We start from the raw sequence: 24,078 nt of genomic DNA, 5'->3' as shown, positions 1-24,078 counted from the left end.
CTTATGGCTAGCCAATTTTCCCAGCACCATTTATTAAATAGGGAATCCTTTCCCCATTTCTTGTTTCTCTCAGGTCTGTCAAAGATCAGATGGCTGTAGATGTGTGGTATTCTTTCTGAGGGCTCTGTTCTGTTCCATTGGTCTGTATCTCTGTTTTGGTACCAGTACCATGCTATTTTGGTTACTGTAGCCTTGTAGTATAGTTTGAAGTCAGGTAGCGTGATGCCTCCAGCTTTGTTCTTTTGGCTTAGGATTGTCTTGGCAACGTGGGGTCTTTTTTGGTTCCATATGAACTTTAAAGCAGCTTTTTCCAATTCTGTGAAGAAAGTCATTGGTAACTTAATGGGGATGGCATTGAATCTATACATTACCTTGGGCAGTATGACCATTTTCACAATATTGATTCTTCCTATCCATGAGCATGGTATGTTCTTCCATTTGTTTGTGTCCTCTTTTATTTCAGTGGTTTGTAGTTCTCCTTGAAGAGGTCCTTTACATCCTTGTAAGTTGGATTCCTAGGTATTTTATTCTGTTTGAAGCTATTGTGAATGGGAGTTCGTTCATGATTTGGCTCTCTGTTTGTCTGTTACTGGTATATAAGAATGCTTGTGATTTTTGCACATTGATTTTGTATCCTGAGACTTTGCTGAAGTTGCTTAGCAGTTTAAGGAGATTTTGGTCTGAGACAATGGTGTTTTCTAAATATACAATCATGTCATCTGCAAACAGGGACAATTTGAGTTCTTCTTTTCCTAACTGAATACCCTTTATTTCTTTCTCTTGCCTGATTGCCCTAGCCAGAACTTCCAACACTTGTTGAATAGGAGTGGTGAGAGAGGGCACCCCTGTCTTGTGCCAGTTTTCAAAGGGAATGCTTCCAGTTTTTGTCCATTCAGTATGATATTGGCTGTGGGTTTGTCATAAATAGCTCTTATTATTTTGAGATACATTCCATCAATACCAAATTTATTGAGAGTTTTTAGCATGAAGGGCTGTTGAATTTTGTCAAAAGCCTTTTCTGCATCTATTGAGATAATCATGTGGTTTTTGTCTTTGGTTCTGTTTATATGCTGGATTACGTTTATTGATTTGCATATGTTGAACCTGCGTTGCATCTCAGGGATGAAGCCTACTTGATCATGGTGGATAAGCTTTTTGATGTGTTGCTGGATTCAGTTTGCCAGTATTTTATCGAGGATTTTTACATCGATGTTCATCAGGGATATTGGTCTAAAATTCTCTTTTTTTGTTGTATCTCTCTCAGAATTTGGTATCAGGATGATGTTGGCCTCATAAAATGAGTTAGGAAGGATTCCCTCTTTTTCTATTGATTGGAATAGTTTCAGAAGGAATGGTACCAACTCCTCCTTGTACCTGTGGTAGAATTCGGCTGTGAATCTGTCTGGTGCTGGACTTTTTTTGGTTGGTAGACTATTAATTATTGCCTCAATTTCAGAGCCTGCTATTGGTCTATTCAGGGATTCAGCTTCTTCCTGGTTTAGTCTTGGGAGAGTGTAAGTGTCCAGGAAATTATCCATTTCTTCTAGGTTTCCTAGTTTATTTGTGTAGAGGTGTTTATAGTATTCTCTGATGGTAGTTTGTATTTCTGTGGGGTTGGTGGTGATATCCCTTTTATCATTTTTTATTGCGTCTATTTGATTCTTCTCTCTTTTCTTCTTTATTAGTCTTGCTAGCAGTCTATCAATTTTGCTGATCTTTTCAAAAAACTAGCTCCTGGATTCATTGATTTTTTTGGAGGGATTTTTGTGTCTCTATCTCCTTCAGTTTTGCTCTAATCTTAGCTATTTCTTGCCTTCTACTAGCTTTTGAATGTGTTTGCTCTTGCTTCTCTAGTTCTTTTAATTGTGATGTTAGGGTGTCAATTTTAGATCTTTCCAGCTTTCTCTTGTGGGCATTTAGTGCTATAAATTTCCCTCTACACATTGCTTTAAATGTGTCCCAGAGATTCTGGTATGTTGTATCTTTGTTCTCATTGGTTTCAAAGAACATCTTTATTTCTGCCTTCATTTCGTTATGTACCCAGTAGTCATTCAGGAGCAGGTTTTTCAGTTTCCACGTAGTTGAGTGATTTTGATTGAGTTTCTTAGTCCTGAGTTCTAGTTTGATTGCACTGTGGTCTGAGAGACAGTTTGTTATAATTTCTGTTCTTTTACATTTGCTGAGGAGTGCTTTACTTCCAATTATGTGGTCAATTTTGGAATAAGTGCAATGTGGTACTGAGAAGAATGTATATTCTGTTGATTTGGGGTGAAGAGTTCTGTAGATGTCTATTAGGTCTGCTTGGTGCAGAGTTGAGTTCAATTCCTGGATATCCTTGTTGACTTTCTGTTTCGCTGATCTGTCTAATGTCGACAGTGGGGTGTTAAAGTCTCCCATTATTATTGTATGGGAGTCTAAGTCTCTTTGTAAGTGTCTAAGGACTTGCTTTATGAATCTGGGTGCTCCTGTATTGTGTGCATATATATTTAGGATAGTTAGCTCTTCCTGATGAATTGATCCCTTTACCATTATGTAATGGCCCTCTTTGTCTCTTTTGATCTTTGATGATTTAAAGTCTGTTTTATCAGAGACTAGGATTGCCACCCTTGCTTTTTTGTTGTTGTTGTTTTCCATTTGCTTGGTAGATCTTCCGCCATCCCTTTATTTTGAGCCTATGTATGTCTCTGCATGTGAGATGGGTCTCCCGAATACAGCAAACTGATGGGTCTTGACTCTTTACCCAATTTACCAGTCTATGTCTTTTAATTGGAGCATTTAGTCCATTTACATTCAAGGTTAATATTGTTATGTGTGAACTTGATCCTCTCATTATGATATTAGCTGGTTATTTTGCTCGCTAGTTGATGCAGTTTCTTCCTGGCATCGATGGACTTTACATTTTGACATGTTTTTGCAATGGCTGGTACCTGTTGCTCCTTTCCATGTTTAGTGCTTCCTTCAGGATCTCTTGTAGGGCAGGCCTGGTGGTGACAAAATCTCTAAGCATTTGCTTGTCTGTAAAGGATTTTATTTCTCCTTCACTTATGAAACTTAGTTTGGCTGGATATGAAATTCTGGGTTGAAAATTCTTTTCTTTAAGAATGTTGCATATTGGCCCCCACTCTCTTCTGGCTTGTAGAGTTTCTGCCAAGAGATCTGCTGTTCGTCTAATAGGCTTCCCTTTGTGTGTAACCCGACCTTTCTCTCTGGCTGCCCTTAACATGTTTTCCTTCATTTCAACTTTGGTGAATCTGACAATTATGTGTCTTGGAGTTGCTCTTCTCAAGGAGTATCTTTGTGGCATTCTCTGTATTTCCTGAATTTGAATGTTGGCCTGCCTTACTAGGTTGGGGAAGTTCTTCTGGATGATATCCTACAGAATGTTTTCCAACTGGGTTCCATTTTCCCCGTCACTTTCCCGCACACCAATCAGATGTAGATTTGGTCTTTTCACATAATCCCATATTTCTTGGAGGCTTTGTTCATTTCTTTTTACTCTTTTTTCTCTCCACTTTTCTTCTTGCTTCATTTCATTCATTTGATCTTCAATCACTGATACTCTTCCAGATGATGAAGTTGGTTACTGAACCTTGTGCATTTTTCACATAGTTCTCATGTTATGGTTTTCATCTCTATCAGTTCTTTTAAGGACTTCTCTACATTGGTTATTCTAGTTAGCCATTCATCAAATCTTTTTTCAAGGTTTTTAGTTTTTTGCACTGGTTTACATAGTTCCTTCTTTAGCTCTGAGAAGTTTGATTGACTGAAGCCTTCTTCTCTCAACTCGTCAAAGTCATTCTGTGTTCCTTTGGAGGGGAAGATGTGCATGATTTTTTGAATTTCCAGCTTTTCTGCCCTGCTTTTTCCCCATCTTTGTGGTTTTATCTGCCTTTGGTCTTTGATGATGGTGACATACTGATCGGGTTTTGGTGTGGGTGTCCTTTGTGTTTGTTAGTTTTCCTTCTAACGGTCAGAACCCTCAGCTGTAGGTCTGTTGGAGTTTGCTTGAGGTCCACTTCAGACCCTATTTGCCTGGGTATCAGCAGCGGATGCTGCAGAAGGTAGAATATTGCTGAACAGCGAGTGTTGTTGTCTGATTCTTGCTCTGGAAGCTTCGTCTCAGGGGTGTACCCCGCCGTGTGAGGTGTGAGGTGTCGGTCTGCACCTAGTGTGGGATATCTCCCATTTAGGCTACTCAGGGGTCAGGGACCCACTTGAGCAGGCAGTCTGTCTGTTCTCAGATCTCAATCTCCATGCTGGGAGAACCACTGCTCTCTTCAAAGCTATTAGACAGGGGCATTTACCTCTGCTGAGGTTTCTGCTGCTTTTTGTTTAGCTACGACCTGTCCCCAGAGGTGGAGTCTACAGAGGCAGGCAGGCCTCCTTGAGCTGTGGTGGGCTCCACCCAATTCGAGTTTCCAGGTGGCTTTGTTTACCTACTTAAGCCTCAGCAATGGCAGGCGCCCCTCCCCCAGTCTCGCTGCCACCTTGCAGTTAGATCTCAGACTGCTGTGCTAGCAATGAGGGAGGCTCCGTGGGCCTGGGACCCTCTGGGCCAGGTGTGGAATATAATCTCCTGGTGTGCCGTTTGCTAAGACCCTTGGTAAAGTGCAGTATTAGGGTGGGAGTTACCTGGTTTTCCAGGTGTTTTGAGTCTCAATTTCCTTTGGCTCAGAAAAAGAATTCCCTTCCCCCTTGAGCTTCCCAGGTGAGGCAATGCCTCGCCCTGCTTAAGCTCTCGCTAGTCGGGCTGCACCCGTGGACCAGCGCCAACTGTCTGAAATGACCCAGTGAGATAAACCTGGTACCTCAGTTGAAAATGCAGAAATCACCCATCTTATGTGTCGCTCACGCTGGGAGCTGGAGGCTGGAGCTGTTCCTATTCGGCTATCTTGCACACTGACATTTGAGCTTTTAAAACTGCCAATCAGATCACAACACTTCCTTTTAAAATATTCTCTGAATTTCTCATTGGTCTTAGAATAAAATCCACTATCGTTGCCATGTCCTATAGTGGTCCTCAGCTCTGTCAGAGCCAATAGCTTCATTTTATGAACAAATTTTTTTTTCACCCACTTTACTCTCATAATAAACTTACAGATAATATAACTTATCTGATCATGAATTCATAAATAGAAATAATGTCCTAGTTTCATATAATGCAAAATAGAAGGAAAATGGTTTATAATGATGCAATATATATTCAGCATGTACATACATAGGCATCATTACACTAGAAGATGTAAGTAAATAAATACTTGCACCTATAGGTAAAGTCACGAGGAACATGTGAGCGACAAATGCAGATTGATACAGGTCTGTTGGTGTTTTGATTAGTAACTCAAACACCTCAAGCAGCATTGCTATGGTGACATTATATCCCAAAATGTTTTTGGTAATGTCCAGAACAAAACTATGTTTAATCTTCCCTCAGTTTATAAGACATTTATGTTTTTGGAAAAGTTGGGGACTAATATATCTTTACTTTAAAAAATTCTCTGATTTAAAATGAAGTTAGATTTTAGAATTGGATAACTATCAGCTGGCATTTTATCTAAATTAGTGGGACATTAGAAAGTCATGTAAGATGAATCACAGCTCTGATATGCAGACTTTCCCATGTGCTACAGGAACCCTTGCAGTTCTGTTTTGTATTTTCTCAAATCCAGGAAGGAGCTTCTGTCGTTGTCACTGACAAACAAACAAAAAACCCACCCTGACAGAGTCCCAGAAATGTCCATAGGTATGGCTAGCCTGACGGCTCTCAGGGAGAACCTCTGGCCTACAATATCTGGCTCCTGACTTCTTTCTTCTCTAGTTGTAACTCCTACCATCCTTTCCTCACAGGCTCCAAACTCATTGCCTTCTTCTCACTTTCTTAGAGTGAATAGTTTACTTTTCTTTTTCTACACTTCGAACTGTTATGTCTCCAAATGTTTGCCTGGTTTGGTTTTCTTGTTATTCACGCCTCAGCTCAAATGTCACATCCTGAGAGAAGCACTCCTAGACCACCTTGGCTCAAGTAGCATCCTTGTCCACATCACTATTTCTTTACCCTATTATACTTTCTTTGCAGCATATTTGGTAGCACCTAATACTATTTGGAAAAAAGTTTTAAAATTTATTTATATGCTCAATATTATTCCTTTCTGTCATTAGAATATAAGTCCCAGGAGGTCAGGAAATCTTGTCTGCTACCAGATACATTCTAAGTGACAATGTCTAGCACATAGAAGGTGCTTACTAAATAGATTTTTTTGAATCGACTACTTAACTCCTCCCTTGTACATTTCAAGATAATACCTACATTCTTTAGCATGGCACTTGACATCTCTCAATATCTTTCCCAGCATATATTTCTCTCTCGTTTTCTCCATTAACTCACCACTTCTCTCCTTCTACTATAGTCTCTCAAATATGACATGTCATTTAACGTTTCATTTCTTTGCATATTGTATTTTCTCTGCCTGAAATTCAGATGAGATAAAACTCCCTCGATTTCTCTCTTCCTCCTATCCTGTAGAAGATTACATACTCCTTTCTCTGGAATGGCCTTTTGACTATGCTTATACAAGGGGATTGCCTTTGTTGGTGTGTGCATCTCTCTCTGCTATAGTTTGAGTATGGTTTGTTTGACATCTCAAAATATTGCATTGACATTTGATCCCCAGTATTGAAGTTGGGGCCTAATGGGAGGTGTTTGGGTCATGTAGGTGGATCCCTCATGAATGGCTTGGTAACATCCTCATAGTAATGAGTGAGTTCCATCTCTGTTCGTTCCCCAAAGAGCTGGTTATTAAAAAGAGCATAGAACCTCCTCCCTCTCTGTCTTTCTCATTTCCTTTCTCACTGCACACACTGGCTTGCCTTCCACTATGAATGGAAGCAGCCTGAGGCCCTCATCAGAAGCAGATGCTGGCACAATGTTTCTTATACAGCCTGTGGAACTGTGAGCCAAATAAACCTATTTTCTTTATAGATTACCCAGCCCCAGGTATTCCTTTATAGCAACGCAGATGGACTAAGACACTCGCCAACTGAATCTTGAGCATTTTGAGAGCATGGCCCCCTTCTTAATCATCTTTATATGCCCAGTACTGAGTATGATGACTGATGTGGAATAAGTTACAGAATTCAATTTTCATTATGTTAGAGTTGGATTATTATCTCAGCTAGTTAAGAACATTTGAGATCTCAATTTTGTTATCCATTTCAATTGAATATTTTTCACAGTATCATATCAACTGTAAATTTGGTAAGTATGCCTAAGTGACACAGACTTCAATGGGCACATAAAAGTATATGAATCCCTTGGATTCTCAATGAATGACAAAATGATTTCTAGATTGTTTTTGTGGTTCCTAATAATAATATTTCTTGAGGGTGGCATGCTAGGCACATTTCTAAATATTTTTCTCATTGAATCTTTTAGCAATTCAGTATTTAGAGTTACGGATATTTTTCAGACTGAGTGAACTTCACAAGGTCACAGCTGGTAAGTAGAAGATAATTAACCTTGAAGTATCTGATCCCAGAGCCTAGGTTACTAACCACTATGCCAAGTATTTTCAGTTCAGTTTTTCAGTTTCATATACCTGCATTTCTTGGACTCAACTATCCTTGAATCTGGCCAAAATAGAGTTAATGGAAATGTTTTAAAGTTAATCTTATTTTCTCAGGATAAAGAGGATTTTAATCTCTCCTCCTCCCAAACCAAAAAATATTCTTTTGTTAATAATTGTTTTCTCTTCCCTTTTCTCTCTGTCAGGGAAGGTCAGTTTATTATGGGTCACTGTGGATGCAACCAAATTAATGACAATTGATGTCTGTCCTCTGTTTCTCATGTTAGTGGCTCTGTATCAGCATCCACTCCCCATGCAGTGGGCATGCCCCTCTCCATCACTTTTTCCCCATCAGCTGAGGTTTTGCCTTAGCCAATGAACTTTTAATCACTCTGAATCACTAATCACCATAATTCCTCACTGTCCAAAGCTGCAAGTTCATCATGTGAATGAACCCAGTGTCCTTGTTAATCACAGTAATCGCTCACCACTCATGAGCTGTGAAAAGTAGTGACAAGTATCCTCATCACTCGGTTGCTCACAATCGGAGGGAGGCTGGTAGGAGTGTCATGATTCACCCAACACAGGCTGTGAGGCCAGTAATGGAATGCCTGCCAGAACTGCAAATTTCAGATCTCTGCTTATAATTATTATTTGCCCGAGTTGGCAAATGCTCATATCTTCATCCCCACAGTTCCTAATGCTAAAGCTGCCATAGCAGGGTTCCCTTGCAGGTCTCTCCTTCCTTTGTGTCAGAGGACCCATCTTGGCAGGCATCCAGCCTCCTGGGATTCCTGGCCAGGACATGAACTTTTGCTGCAAAATTGATTAAGGGTATTTGTCTTATACTGGAATTGTTTTAATAGCAGTAAACCAGAAACTGATCCATCTGGCTCAATTATAGAAGGATTTTTGTATATCTTTTCCCCAAGGCCTAGAAATTTCGCCATTCTTCCAGAGGGACATGAACTAGACTTGAAAGGCAGTAGCTGTCAAGGCAGTTATTCTGTTAATCCTGTTTCCCATGCTTCCGTATAGACTGCTCTGGATCTGTGTGTTCTACTATTTCACTTTTCTGTCTTGTTTTGCTTTGTTATCACCTCTCTCAGCTTTGTTTTGGAACATAGACCATAAATGGCTTTCTCTAAAGGGCAGTCTCAGTGTACATGTCTTGAGCAGTCCAGGGTTTGCTGCTAACAGAATATACTTTTTGATTTCCAATTGCACATTCTCATTCCACAGTTCTTCAAACTGTCTTCTATTACGAACTCCACACTCTCTATAACTTTTCCCAGAGTTGCATGTCAAGGTGCCAGCAGACTAAAGGGCTTCATATTCATCAAAATTCATTTTCTTAAAACAGCTATTTTAAGATGTCAAAAATAAACATTTCTGCCATTATTATACCATTTCAAAAAGTCTTTTAAAATTGTCTGAATGGGCCAAAGACCATCACAGACTCTTCATCTAAAAATATATACAAATAACAAATAACATGTGAAAAGATACTCTACATCATATGTCAGCAGGAAAATGCAATTTAAAACAATGAGATACTGCTACACACTTACTAGAATGGCCAATATGTGGGACACTGACAACACCAAATGCTGACAAGGCTACGGAGCAATAGGAACTCTTATACATTGCTGATAGGAAAGTGTTACAGCCACATTAGAAGACATTTTGGCAGTCTCTTATAAAACTAAACATATTCTTATACAAGCTGGCAATTGACTGCCTGTATATTCACTCATGAGTTGAAAGCTTATGTCCACATAAAACTTATGTCCTTCACATAGATACTTGTAGCAGTTTTATTCATAATTGCCAAAACCCAGGAGCAGCTAAAATGTCCTTCAATAGGTGAATGGATAAATTAACTGTGGTATATCCAGACAATAGAGTATTACTCAGTACTAAAAAGAAATGAGCTTTCAAGCCATGAAAAGATAAGAAGGAAACTTTAAAGGGTATTACTAAATGAAATAAGCCAACCTGAAAATATTACGTACTGCATGATTGCAGCTATATGACATTCTTTAAAGGCAAAACTATGCAGATAGTAAAAAGGTCAGTGGTTGTGAGGGTTAAGGAGGGAGAGCATAGAAGATTTTAAAAATAGTGACAGTATTCTATATGCTACTGTAGTGATGGCTACATGTCATTGTATAGTTGTCCAAACTCATAGAATGCACAACACAGGGTGAACCCTAATGTAAACCATGGACTTTGAGTGATATTGATGTGTCAGTATAATACTGGCTCACAAATGTACCATTCTGGTGGCTGATGTTGATAATGGGGGAGGCTATGCATGTGCTAGGGCAGATGTTACATGGGAAATATCTGACCCTGCTTATTAATTTTGTTGTGTACCTGAAACTGCTCTACCAAAAAGGGCTGAAAAACCTAAAAAAAAAAAAAGTGTCACAAGCTCATTATTTTCATCCAGAATAGTTGCCTTGGATATTTTTGAAAGTCATCCCTCTTTCTGCATGTTCTTTTCTTTATCACTTCTCCCTTGACCCCTGTCGAGAGAGAGAGAGAGAGAGAGAAAGAGAGAGAGAGAGAGAGAGAGAGAGGCAGAGAGACAGAGAGAAAGAAAGAACATACATGCCCATACATGCACATGAATGAATGAGAGAAACCAGATCCCTAAGGGAAATCAAAGCACTGGGATACTGGAGTGGATTTTTTTCCCTTTACTTAAAACACTGGTTTCTCACCTCACCCCCCATTTGAGAACTCTGTCCCCAGTTTTCCTTTGTCTCTTCCCCAGTGTTCATATTATTGATGGAACTGTCAATTAAGTTGCCCTAGCCAAGAGATCAGTAAGAGAACCAAATAAGGCCAACTCACTTCTCATTTTGAGGACTCCAAATATTACAGAGTTCAGTGATGCCAGGATGAAAAGATGATGGGAGCTGATCCTTTGTAGTGTTGTCACCTTAATTGTTGATTAGTTCCTGCTGCTTGGATCTCTGCTTCTTTTTTCCCCCTAAGACTGGCTCTTTAGAGATTTTTTAAGTTTTCAAATGATCCTATATCCTACCACTAAAGCTGCTTTGCTTCAGTTAGCCAGAGCCAGTTTTACTGCTTGCAAACAAAACAAAGAAACACACAACTGATCTGGCTACTATGCTACAGAAAGTCTTGGCTCCATAGATTTTATGTTGCTTGGTCCTATAAATGCAGCTTCTCTGTTACGTTCCCAATGGGATGATGAGAATTTAAGGGCAGGATACAGTGGCTTAGTGCCCTATTTATTTTAGGTAGAATTGACAGAATAGGTTATCGTGAAATTACAGCCCTCTATGGTCATGGTTCTACAAACTTCGGGCTGGGTTCTGGAGATATATCTCCTAGGTTAAGTTTAATTAGCAACAACTGAATATCAATCCACCTTTGGATATCTGGAGCTTGAATCTCACAGCTTGGCTTCTTCTCCAGTTTTGGTTCATTAGCAAAGATTCTGATTTATCTGTGGTATAAGATTCAGAAGTGTATAAGGTAAGAAGAGAGCTTTGAATCAGTTTGGTAGTTGAGGGACACAAACAGGAAAATCTAGCTTGAAAAACAGTGTAGTCCCTATCATCCCTGGGTGACTTCCTAGGGCCCTCCAAGGAAACCCCATTTTGTTCTCTCCCTCTTTTCTCTTCTCTTCCTCTCTCCTTTTCTCCCTTAATCCTCCTTCCTCAGCTTTCAACTCTCCTCTCCTTCTCTTGCACATATGTTGTACAACTATTTTCTACCCTGTTTATCTCTGTAGCTAATATTAAGCAGCATCTCTTTCTCTCAGGTGATTCAAAGGAAGGCTTTAGAATCAGAGGGCAGATATTTTATTTCACCTATGCTACTTTCTAGCTGTGTGACCAAGCGCAAGCTCCTCCCTCAGACCCAGTTTTCTCATATTCCAAATGGAAGGAATGAAAGTGTTCATGTGAGGTTTACAAGGAAAACACCTGGTGTCATAACTAGCCCATGGTGGGTAACTAAAGATTGGCAAGCTTTGTCTATTCAATTTAATTTCTAATTTCTACTATTATTATTATTTTCCTACTGTTATTTTTCTTCTAAAAAGGAAAAATTCCTTCTCTTTATCAGCACATGTTTATTGTGCTTGTCTTTGAGTTCATTTACCTCTCTTTTCAGTGTTCAATGCCTTCCCTTCCCTTATCTCATGAAAAGACCACTCACAGGAAACCTAAATTATTAAAAGTTATTCCTAAAAAATGTTAGTAACAATGGAGAAATGTTAGCCTCTAGGCGAGTCTTAGTGGATTTCCCTTTACACTAGTGAAACATAATTTTAGATTATTTTAGTAATACTTTTATGGAATGTTTCCCGTTTCTAAATCTCACTTCTTGTGGTCTTTTGAGAATTCAGGTAAATTTCAAGGTAAAAGCTATAAAGGAAAATATGAGCCCCTAGATGTTCCAAACTAGGATGAAATCTCACTCAGCATCTTTGAACAAGTTCTAAAAATAGTAAGATTTTTAAAACTGACACCACTATGAATAAGAATATCTCTATGCATTTATTATAATAATAATGAATTGAAGCTAAATTATCAAACTTTTTGAAAATACATTCTAGATATTATTTTATTAAAAGGAGAATATTAACATTTGTGTGTGTGTGTGTGTGTGTGTTTGGAGTCTGTTTAAAAAAGAGTTGCATTTAATGGTGATCTCTCCCATCCCTTACATGTTCAATTGTTACTGTATGTGATAAGTTAGTGCTGAGAAAATGTTTATTCTTTTTACCTCAGCAATGTGTGAGAAATACTATTTGTTTAGTCAAGGCAGTTTCAACTTGGCTGTTTTCCTTGACTCTGATTCCACTTTAAGATACGTGCTCTAGTTTGTGGGCAACATGCTTGCATATTTCTTACAGATGGACTAAACTTGGGAGCTTATCAATAGTTTGGACTTGGAAGTACAATAGTTCTAATGGGAAAACTTTGCTTTGCTGAACCGTTAATGCTCAAGGTTTAAGTGTGAAAGCCCAGCTGTGCTTAATCCACTCCCCATTGCAATTTCCAACAGAAGCTTGGAACATGCTCAAAGTCAGGAGCTAAGCAGAGGCAGGGATCTAGTGACTTAAGAGGCTGAAGAGATTTTCTCTCTCTGAGTCGAAATGTTTCTCCAGACTGTTGCGGGATTTGACACTGGAGTGTAGCATTCCAATCTCTGTTTAATACAGGGACTTTGAGGGTATCCACATTCTCTATCTTAGTTCTGTTTCCTTCTTACCATGTATGACAATGAATTCTATCTGATGGGACCCTAGACACATTGCCTGATCACTCTCCTCAAATAATGCTTGATAGTTCAGTTCTCTGGAGTTTGCATTCGGATCTGTTTTACATCAAAATGAATTTCTCTGACACGTGTAATCCTCTGTAAGCTTGAGAAGAGAGCTTGGTGTCTGTTCTTCTCCCTAGGATTTCTTTCTGTGCATGTGAGGGGATGGGAAATATAATTTATCTTACTTTGAAGATGAGAATTGGAGAAATATTGAGGAGACTAAACAATGTTATTAGGAGGCAGAAATAAAAGTAAAGAAAAAATGATATAGGGAAGTAAGTGGAGAAAATAAATTTAAATATAGAAATGGTATAGAAAAGGAAATAAAATTTCCTCACTTCTAAGGTTAAGTGTAGGTCCTAATAAATGGGATAAAATTGGCTGCAATTTTTTTTGAAATCTCAACTTGTTTATAAAACACAAACTCATCAAAAAATAGTGAAAATGTTCTATATAAATAAAGGGAAAACTGTATACCTCTCTTCCTCTTTCCCCAAACCTGTCCTTATTCCACTTCCAGAGGTGAGTGATGTTAATATTATGTATGTTCTTTGACTCACCTGTTGTGTCATTTGGGTGAGCCACTGAACTCCTTTAAGCCTTGGTTTTCATATCTGTGAAGTGGGGATAACACCAGTTACTTATAGCGTTGTTGAGAGGATTAAAATAGGTAAGTCATTTGTATAAATATGTATGGCACAAAGTAAGAGCTCAATAAATGTTGGATATTATTTTTCCAGGCACATATAAGTTTATGTATTTTATAACAAATGAAATGTTCCTCATTATGCATACTGTGATATAAATTACTATCTTTAAAGATATATTGGAAACTTTTAAAATATGTATAAATATTTATATATCTTATTTAAATGCATGCATAAGATCACATCATAGTTAACAATTTTTTTGGCTTGCTTTCTCTCTTTATGCCTTCTCTATCCATATTACCTATCTTGAGGAAATCCACATAAAGGCTTGGTGTGTATATGTCTATATTTTCCTTCAAGCTCATATAATCATAGATAAAAATACATATGCATATTCATAGAATTTTGTCATTGATTTATAAAAATAAGATTATAGTATACAAATATATTTTTACAATATATGCAAATTATAAGATACCTTTTCCTGACCCTTCCTTTACTAATAGAGGCTGGAAAGCTTAACATTTGAAGTCACAGCAAACATCTTTGGTGCTGAGGGGTAGGATAGGCAAATGTCCCTGTGCTGGTCAACTATACCCAAGAGGAAATCTGTTGCAAGGATTTTTAGGAAGTTTTCTTTCTTTCTTTTTTTTTTTTTTTTTTTTGAGGCGGAGTCTCGCTCTGTCGCCCGACTGGAGTGCAGTGGCCAGATCTCAGCTCACTGCAAGCTCCGCCTCCCGGGTTTACGCCATTCTCCTGCCTCAGCCTCCCGAGTAGCTGGGACTACAGGCGCCCGCCACCTCGCCCGGCTAGTTTTTTTGTATTTTTTAGTAGAGACGGGGTTTCACCGTGTTAGCCAGGATGGTCTCGATCTCCTGACCTCGTGATCCGCCCGTCTCAGCCTCCCAAAGTGCTGGGATTACAGGCTTGAGCCACCGCGCCCGGCCGAAGTTTTCTTTCTTAATAAATGGGATAAATTTAGCTGTTGTTGTTGTTGTCCCTTGATCCTTCTTGGAAAGTGGAAATAAAACCTGAAATGACAATATCATCTTTGGACCTTGATGGGACACATGTGAGGATAAAAGCTATAATGTTAATGGTGGCATGATGGAAATACCAGGCTGAGTGCCTGATAGCATTTTCAGTGGCTGAATTAATACCAGCAACTGCTGACCTTTGGATTTCCAAAATAAATCCCAATTTGCTTAAACCATGATCAGTGAGTTTTCTTTTCTTTACAGTCAAGCACATTCTCAACTGACACGCAGACTTTTCTGGATCTCGTTTTCATCAGTGAAATCTTGTTGAAGTTCTAATTGATTACTTATCATGGCAGCATATTATTTTATGGTGTGAATGGTTACAATTTTGTCAACCTTTCTTCAGTTGGTGGATGTTTTTTGTTCGGTGTTTGTTTTATTTTCTTTTCCCCCCCCCACTTCAAACAATGTTGCATCAAACATCATTAAAAATATATCTTTATGTAGTGAAACTATTATTTTTATGGAACAAATTACCAAGAGTAGAATTACTGAGTCAAGAGTATATATATTTTTAATTGTAATAAATGTTTCTAGAATGTATTCCAGAAACAGGAATAATTTACATTTTACCAGAAGTGTGCAAGAATAAACGTTTCCTTCCCAAGTCTCCACTAGTAAGAATTGTTATTGGTCTTTTGCCAGTCTAATGTTTATAAAATCACAACTCATTGTTGGATTAGTTGTTCACATTTTCCTGACTGGTAAGATTTTAAGCCTTTTTCTATATTCTATTGGCTATTTGGATTTGTCCTTTTGTGAATTCCTATTCACAATCTTGTATACTTTTCTCTTGGAAATTTTCCTTCTTGTCAATGTAAAAGAGATTAAAAATACATTGCAGGCACCCATTTTCACTTTTCAGCATTGGAATTTGATTATAGTGTTTGCTATGGACTGAATGTTTGCATCCCTCCAGATTCCTAGTTTGAAACCAGATCTCTAAGGTGGTGATATTTGAAGATAGGCCCTTTGGGAATGTATCAAGTCCCATTAAGAATGGGACTTGTGCCCTTATAAAAGAGGCCCCAGAGAGCTTGTTCACCCCTTCCACCATGTGATTACACAGTGAAAACATGGCCCTCTGTGAACTAGGGCGTGGGCCTTCACCAAACACCAAATCTGCCAGTGCCATGATCTTGGTCTTCCCAGCCTCTGGAACTGTATGAAATAAATTTCTGTTGTTTATAAAGCACCCAATCTCTGGTATTCTGTTATAGCAGCCTGAATGGACTAAGATGATGTCTTTTTTATATGGCTAGAAATGGTTTTTAGAACACTTTATTTTCCAGTTTTAGATAAAAGAATCTGCTTTACCACAAGATTGTGTATAAAGTCACCTACTTTTTCTTGCAGAATTTGTTTTTCTTTTTTCCCCCTCTGTTCTATCTTTACCTTGTAATTGTAAAGTAGAAGTTCATTTTGTATGTGTATTTTATTAGTTTCTTCACAAAAATCCAACTCCTGGATTTGTTGATCTTTTGAATGACTTTTTGTGTCTCGATTTCTTTCAGTTCAGCTCTGATTTTTGTTCTTTATCATCTTCTGCTAGCTTTGGGGTCGATTTGTTCTTGCTTTTCTAATTCTTTCAGTTGTGAAGTTAGGCTGTTAATTTGAGATCTTTCTAACTTTTTGATGTGGGCATTTAGTGCTATGAATTTCCCTCTTAACACTACCTTAGCTGTGTCTCAGAGATTCTGGTATGTTGTATCTTTGTTTCATTATTTTCAAAGAACTTTGTGATTTCTGCCTTAACTTCATTATTTACCCAAAAGTCTTTCAGGAACATGTTTAATTTCCATGCAATTGCATAGTTTTGAGTGATTTTTTTGTCTTGACTTCTATTTTTATTGTGTTGTGACCTGAGAATGTTTGGTATGATTTCAGTTCTTTTGCATTTGCTGAGAATGGTTTTATGTCCAGTTATGTGATTGATTTTAGAGTATGTGCCATGTAAATTCTTTAATTCAGAATTTGTTTGTTATCTGTGTGGATTGTTTTGTTTATTGAAGAATGTTCTATTGGATGAAAATACCCCTTTTGTTTATCTATTGTGAACTCTGAATATCTGAGACAGGTCTCAGTTAATTTAGAAAGTTTATTTTGCCAAGGTTGATGATGTGTGCCTGCGATTTAGCCTCAGGAGTCCTAACAACATGTATCCAAGATGGTCAAAGCACAGCTTGGTTTTATGCATTTTAGGGAAACATGACAAGTCAATCATCATATGCAAGATGAACACTGGGTCTGTCTGGAAAGACAGGACAACTGGAAGCAGGGATGGGCTTCCAGGTCACACGTAGGTGAGAGACAAATGGTTGCATTCTTTGAGTTTCTGATTAGCCTATCCAAAGGAAGCAATCAGATATACACTGATCTCAGTGAGCAGAAGGGTGATTAAATAGAACGGGAAGGCAGGTTTGCCTTCTGCAGTTCCCATCTTGACTTTTCCCTTTAGCTTAGTGATTTTGGGGCCCCAAGATTTATTTTCCTTTCACACTATGCATCTGTTGAGAGACATTTTAATTATCTCTAATGATTAGCAATTACAAATAAATAGGCTATGAACATTTATGTATGATGTTTTGTGTAAATATATTTTTAATTCTGTTAACTATTTAGAGGTAGAATGGTTGGGCAGTACAGTAAGTTTATGTTTAACTTTTAGGAGACTACCAAACTGATATCCAAGTGGTTGTACTATTTTACATTCCTCCCAGCTGTGTTATAAGAGTTCTATTTGTTCTACATCCTCACCAATGCATGCTATTTTCAGGCTTTTTAATTTTAGCTATTCTAATGGTTATAGCTATTCTAAATGCCTTGCCTGCTTTGTATTTCTGCCAAAAACAAGTGGTAGTGGCTGACTCTCTTACTATAGCAAGCTCCAAATGAATAGACTTTGGTTGTTTTCATTTGAGTAGTCTTCATTATTTATTTAGAATTTTCATTAATTATTCCAAAGTGTTTGCATTTCTGTATAAATTTTAAAATCCATTTTTCTTTTTTATTTTATTTTATTTTATTTTTATTTTCCCCCATTACTGGTTTCCATGAACATCCCCTTGTCAGCCTAAACATGTTCATTCTGAGAACTTCTAAAGCAGAAATTGGCCCACTTCACCAATCAGTTCCTCACATTTGAATGGAAGCATACTGCCCAGGGAGGTAGATACCCCTAACAATTCAAATGTTTTTATTTATTTATTTATTTATTTATTTATTTATTTTTTATTATTATACTTAAAGTTCTAGGGTACATGTGCATAACGTGCAGGTTTGTTACATATGTATACATGAGCCATGTTGGTGTGCTGCACCCATCAACTCGTCAGCACCCATCAATTCGTCATTTATATCAGGTATAACTCCCAATGCAATCCCTCCCCCCTACCCCCTCCCCATGATAGGCCCTGGTGTGTGATGTTCCCCTTCCCGAGTCCAAGTGATCTCATTGTTCATTTCCCACCTATGAGTGAGAACATGCGGTGTTTGGTTTTCTGTTCTTGTGATAGTTTGCTAAGAATGATGGTTTCCAGCTGCATCTATGTCCCTACAAAGGACGCAAACTCATCCTTTTTTATGGCTGCATAGTATTCCATGGTGTATATGTGCCACATTTTCTTAATCCAGTCTGTCACAGATGGACATTTGGGTTGATTCCAAGTCTTTGCTATTGTGAATAGTGCCGCAATAAACATACGCAATAAACATAATATTGTAATGTGTGAACTTGATCCTGCCATTATAATATTAACTGGTTATTTTGCTCGTTAGTTGATGCAGTTTCTTCCTAGCCTCGATGGTCTATACATTTTGGCATGTTTTTGCAATGGCTGGTACTGGTTGTTCCTTTCTATGTTTAGGGCTTCCTTCAGGGTCTCTTGTAAGGCAGGCCTGGTGGTGACAAAATCTCTAAGCATTTGCTTATCTGTAAAGGATTTTATTTCTCCTTCACTTATGAAACTTAGTTTGGCTGGATATGAAATTCTGGGTTTAAAATTCTTTTCTTTAAGAAAGTTGAATATCGGCCCCCACTCTCTTCTGGCTTGTAGAGTTTCTGCCGAGAGATCTGCTGTTAGTGTGATGGGCTTCCCTTTGTGGGTAACCCGACCTTTCTCTCTGGCTGCCCTTAAGATTCTTTCCTTCATTTCAACTTTGGTGAATCTGGCAATTATGTGTCTTGGAGTTTCTCTTCTGGAGGAGTATCTTTGTGGCATTCTCTGTATTTCCTGAATTTGAATGTTGGCCTGCCCTACTAGGTTGGGGAAGTTCTCCTGGATGATATCCTGAAGAGTGTTTTCCAAGTTGGTTCCATTTTCCCCCTCACTTTCAGGCACCCCAATCAGACGTAGATTTGGTCTTTTTACATAATCCCATACTTCTTGCAGGCTTTGTTCATTTCTTTTTCTTCTTTTTTCTTTTGGTTTCTCTTCTCGCTTCGTTTCATTCATTTGATCCTCATCGCTGATACTCTTTCTTCCAGTTGATCGAGTCGGTTACTGAAGCTTGTGCATTTGTCACGTATTTCTCGTGTCATGGTTTTCATCTCTGTCATTTCGTTTATGACCTTCTCTGCATTAATTATTCTAGCTGTCAATTCTTCCACTTTTTTTTCAAGATTTTTAGTTTCTTTTCGCTGGGTACGTAATTCCTCCTTTAGCTCTGAGAAGTTTGATGGACTGAAGCCTTCTTCTCTCATCTCGTCAAAGTCATTCTCTGACCAGCTTCGATCCATTGCTGGCGATGAGCTCGCTCCTTTGCAGGGGGAGATGCACTCTTATTTTTTGAATTTCCAGCTTTTCTGCCCTGCTTTTTCCCCATCTTTGTGGTTTTATCTGCCTCTGGTCTTTGATGATGGTGACGTACTGATGGGGTTTTGGTATAGGTGTCCTTCCTGTTTGATAGTTTTCCTTCTAGCAGTCAGGACTCTCAGCTGCAGGTCTGTTGGAGATTGCTTGAGGTCCACTCCAGACCCTGTTTGCCTGGGTATCAGCAGCAGAGGTTGCAGAAGATAGAATATTGCTAACAGCGAGTGTACCTGTCTGATTCTTACTTTGGAAGCTTCCTCTCAGGGGTGTACTCCACCCTGTGAGGTGTGGGGTGTCAGACTGCCCCTAGTGGGGGATGTCTCCCAGTTAGGCTACTCAGGGGTCAGGGACCCACTTGAGCAGGCAGTCTGTCCCTTCTCAGATCTCAACCTCCATGTGGGGAGATCCACAGCTCTCTTCAAAGCTGTCAGACAGTCGTTTGCGTCTGCAGAGGGTCCTGCTGCTCTTTTTGTTGTTGTCGTTTAGCTGTGCCCTGTCCCCAGAGGTGGAGTCTACAGAGACAGGTAGGTTTCCTTGAGCTGCTGTGAGCTCCACCCAGTTCGAGCTTCCCAGCGGCTTTGTTTACCTACTTAAGCCTCAGCAATGGTGGGCGCCCCTCCCCCAGCCTCGCTGCTGCCTTGCGGTTAGATCGCAGACTGCTGTGCTAGCAATGAGGGAGGCTCCGTGGCCGTGGGACCCTCCCGGCCAAGTGTGGGATACAATCTCCTGGTGTGCCCGTTTGCTCAAAGCGCAGTATTGGGGTGGGAGTCGCCCGATTTTCCAGGTGTCGTGTGTCTCAGTTCCCCTGGCTAGGAAAAGGGACTCCCTTCCCCCTTGTGCTTCCCAGGTGAGGCGATGCCTCGCCCTGCTTCAGCTCTCGCTGGTCGGGCTGCAGCAGCTGACCAGCACCGATTGTCTGGCACTCCCCAGTGAGATGACCCCAGTACCTCAGTTGAAAATGCAGAAATCACTGGTCTTCTGTGTCGCTCGTCCTGGGAGTTGGAGACTGGAGCTGTTCTTATTCGGCCATCTTCTAAAATCCATTTTTCTATTTCTATGGAAACCCTGTTTAAATTTTGATTAGAAATTCATTAAAGTTACAGATTTTCAGTCTTTTTAAGAATTTTTCAATTTTTACTTTTCTTCATTTTCTGAGACTCCTTTTATTTGTATTTCAAATGCAAATGTTTTCCACATATGTACTTACAATTGTTAAATCCCTTTTGATGAACTGACCCCTTTATCATTATATAAGGACCATATCTCTTTTTACAGTTTTTGTCTTCAAATCTACTTTGTCTGATAAATAGATATACTGCTTTTTTCGGTTTCCATTTGCCTGAATTGTCTTTTCCTATTTCTTTATTTTTAGCCCATCTGTGTCTTAATACATGAAGTAATTTTCCTGTAGGTAGCATACAGTCAGTTCTTGTGTGTGTGTGTGTGTGTAACTTACTCAGCCTCTTCATGTCTTTTGATTAATTTATAATTTACCCCATTTCTATTCAGTGTTATTATTGATAATCAAGGACTTGCCACTGCCATTTTATTTGCTTTCTCATTGTTTTGTTGATCCTCTCTTTCTTTTATCCTTTTCTCCTGACTTCCTTTGTATAAACGTAATTTTTTTCTGACAGTATATTTTCACTTCTTGCTTTTTATTTTGTGTGTATTACATGTTTTTGTTTTGTGGTTAATGTGAGGCTTGCAAATAACATCTTAATTGTTGCAAAGTGATGACCACTCTGATTACAAAGAATAGAAAAAACAAGCAAATATAGAGAAAACTAAAAACAAAAAACAAGAAACAAAAAACACCTCAATTAGGTGTTTGAACTGTCAGGGAGGGAGGCAGTTAGCGGGCTTTAGCTCCTTTTTTGGCAGGGGTAGATATGAAATGGTTTAAAGGACTGGACCAAAGAAGAGGAAACTCTACTGGCACAGGAGCAAAAGGATCAGTTGTCCTTGGTTTATTTCTGGTCTTTTCTTCATGTAAAGATTAAGTATTGGAGCCATGGGAATAAAGTTTCAATGTCCTCGATTTTATTTTATTTTATTTTTGACATTGCCATTAACAACCTGCTGGAAGAGTTGTCTTTGAATTATTTTCTGATGTGTGCCCCAAAACAAGTGAGAAGTTTAGTTGTCTTTGTACAGGTGAAAAGGGGACAGAGAAATCAACTCAGAGCCATTACATTATAAGAGTTGTCTCTTTCACAGAGTTGTCAAGGACTTTATGGTTTAAGATGGTGACTTCAGTGAAGGAAATGGATGAGGAGGGGAATCTATCTAAGAAGGATTTTTTGAAGATGAGAATTTTGCTGTCAAAAACAACAAAGAATTTCTCTTGTCAACGGCCAACAGAAGGAAGGATACAAATGGTATACAGTTCTTCATAACAATGAAACCAACTCCTCATTTAGATGGGTGTCATGTTGTTTTTGGACAAGTAATCTCTAGCCAAGAAATTGGAAGAGAGAAAAAACCACAAGACGGATGCCGCTAGCAAAGCATTTACAGAGGTACAGATACTCAGTTATGGAGAAGTGATTCCCAAATCTAAAGTTAAGAAATAAGAAAAGAAAAGGTATAAATCATCATCATCTTCCTTCTCCTCATCTAGTGACTAAGATAGCTCAAGTGATTCTCAGTTCTCACCTGATTCCTGTGATTCTGAAAGTGCTTCTGAAGAGAAATCAAAGAAAAGGGGAAAAAAATTGGAAAAATTCCCAAAACCACAAGAAGGAAAAGAAGTGAAAGAAAAGCAAGAAGAGTGCCTCTAGTGAGAGTGAAGCTGAAAATCTTAAAGCACTACCCCAGTCTACTGTCTGTCCAGAAGAGATAGTACCTGAAAATAGATTCCTAATGAGAAAAAGCCCTCCTAAAGCTGATGAAATGGAAAGGAAAAGCCAGAGAGGGAGAAAGAGAAAGAGAATGTAATCCATCTAACTCCCAGCCTGCTTCATACCAGAGATGACTTTTAGTTACTAGATCTGGCAGGAAAATTAAAGGAAGAGGATCAAGGTGTTATCAAACTCTTCCAGATCCAGATCAAGGGATTGTTTCAGACTTAGTGAGTCTCTGGCACACTGGAGGCAAGAGATGCAGAGAGCTCAAAGAATGAGGGTATCAAGTGGTGAAAGATGGATCAAAGGGGATAAGAGTGAGCTGAATGAAATAAAAGAAAATCAGAGAAGTCCAGGTAGAGTTAAAGAGAAAAAAATAACTAACCACAGGAATATATTTGAGAGTCCAAACAGAGAAAATGGAAAGGAAAATAAAGTTAAAGGCTGTAAATCTAACAGTAAAGAGAGACATCAGAAGAAATTCAGAAAAAGATGATAAATATAATATGAACAAAGTAAAGGGATAAATCTAAAATTAAGAGTAAGAGCAAAGAGAAATCAAAGAGTAAAGAAGGATATTCAAAACATAATAGACATGAAGAAAAGAGGATGAGGTCAAGGAGCAAAGGAAGGGATCATGAGAATGTTAAAGAAAAAGAAAAGCAGCCTGATTCTAAAGGAAAAGATCAGGAAAGGGGTAGAGGTAAAGATAAGTCTAAACAGTTAGAATCAAAGAGTAATGAGCATGATCATAGTAAAACTAAGGAAAAGGATGTATGTACACAATCCAGGAGTAAAGAGTGTGATACAACTCAACGTTAACACAGTTATAATAGCAGAACAGGAGAACAAAGCAGAAGTAGGAACAGAAAAAGAAGAGTGAGATCAAGAAGCCATGACAGAGATTGCAGCAGAAGAATGGAGTACCATAGATACAGAGAGAACAGGTATATGGGAGAAGACGATGGTCACAAAGCCGAGGGAGAAGAACACCACCAGGAAGATTAGGAAGTAAAGATAGGAGGAGAAGGAGGAGAGACTCACAGAGCTCAGAGAGAGAAGAAAGTAAAAACAGAAACCAAGAAAAATACAGAAACCAAGAAAGTTGACACAGAGTTCACACAGTGAGAAAAGAATGTACCGTAAAAGTCGTGATCGTAATAAGCTCAAATAATAGCAGGGGGAGAAAAAGCTGATATAGATCAAAGTCCCTTCTCAAAAATAAAACAAAGCAGTCAGAACAATGAATTAAAGTCCTCCACATTGAAAAATAAGGAGGATGAGAAGATCAGATCCTCAGTGGAAAAAGAAAACCAAGAATCAAAGGGTCAAGAAATTGACCGTGTACATGAAAGAAATGAAAAATGTTATCATGAATCAAGCCCTGAAACAGAAGAAGACAAAAGTGGATGAGTGAGTTATATAAACTTATTTCCATTCTGTTTTAAATTTTAAGTTTGAGAGACTTGCTAGTGAATCTTCTTTATGTTGTTCCTTTTCATTGTTTTTGGGTTGTTTTATGTTTGCCCCTTTTTTAATGTGGATTTCACTGAGTTGATCTTTTGATAATCTGCAATCTGGATAATTTGTACTGTTAAAGTTTTAGTAAACTTGAAATGAGAAAAACAAAAACAAAACAAAAAAACTCTATGATTTAATTCCATCCCTCTAATTTTTTGAATTCTTGTTGTCTCTATTTATATCTATCATACAATCTAGCAATCCCACTGCTGCATATATATCCAAAAGAAAGAAAACTGGGATATCAAAGAGATACATGCACACCCATATTTATTGCAGTACTATTCACAATAGCCAAGATATGGAATCAACCTGTATGTCCATTAACAGATGAA

The 24,078-nt window shown here is 38.5% G+C and overlaps 1 pseudogene; it reads left to right on the top strand.

Annotated features, from left to right (window-relative positions):
* Positions 1 to 21,272: 21,272 nt before the first annotated feature.
* On the top strand, positions 21,273 to 23,635 carry LOC117064568 (annotated as a pseudogene).
* The last annotated feature ends 443 nt before the right edge of the window (positions 23,636 to 24,078 follow it).

This window comes from Trachypithecus francoisi, unplaced genomic scaffold, assembly GCF_009764315.1.
Source record: "Trachypithecus francoisi isolate TF-2019V2 unplaced genomic scaffold, Tfra_2.0 Lachesis_group2, whole genome shotgun sequence".
Classification (NCBI taxonomy): domain Eukaryota; kingdom Metazoa; phylum Chordata; class Mammalia; order Primates; family Cercopithecidae; genus Trachypithecus; species Trachypithecus francoisi.
This window is presented reverse-complemented; position numbering and strand designations above follow the sequence as displayed.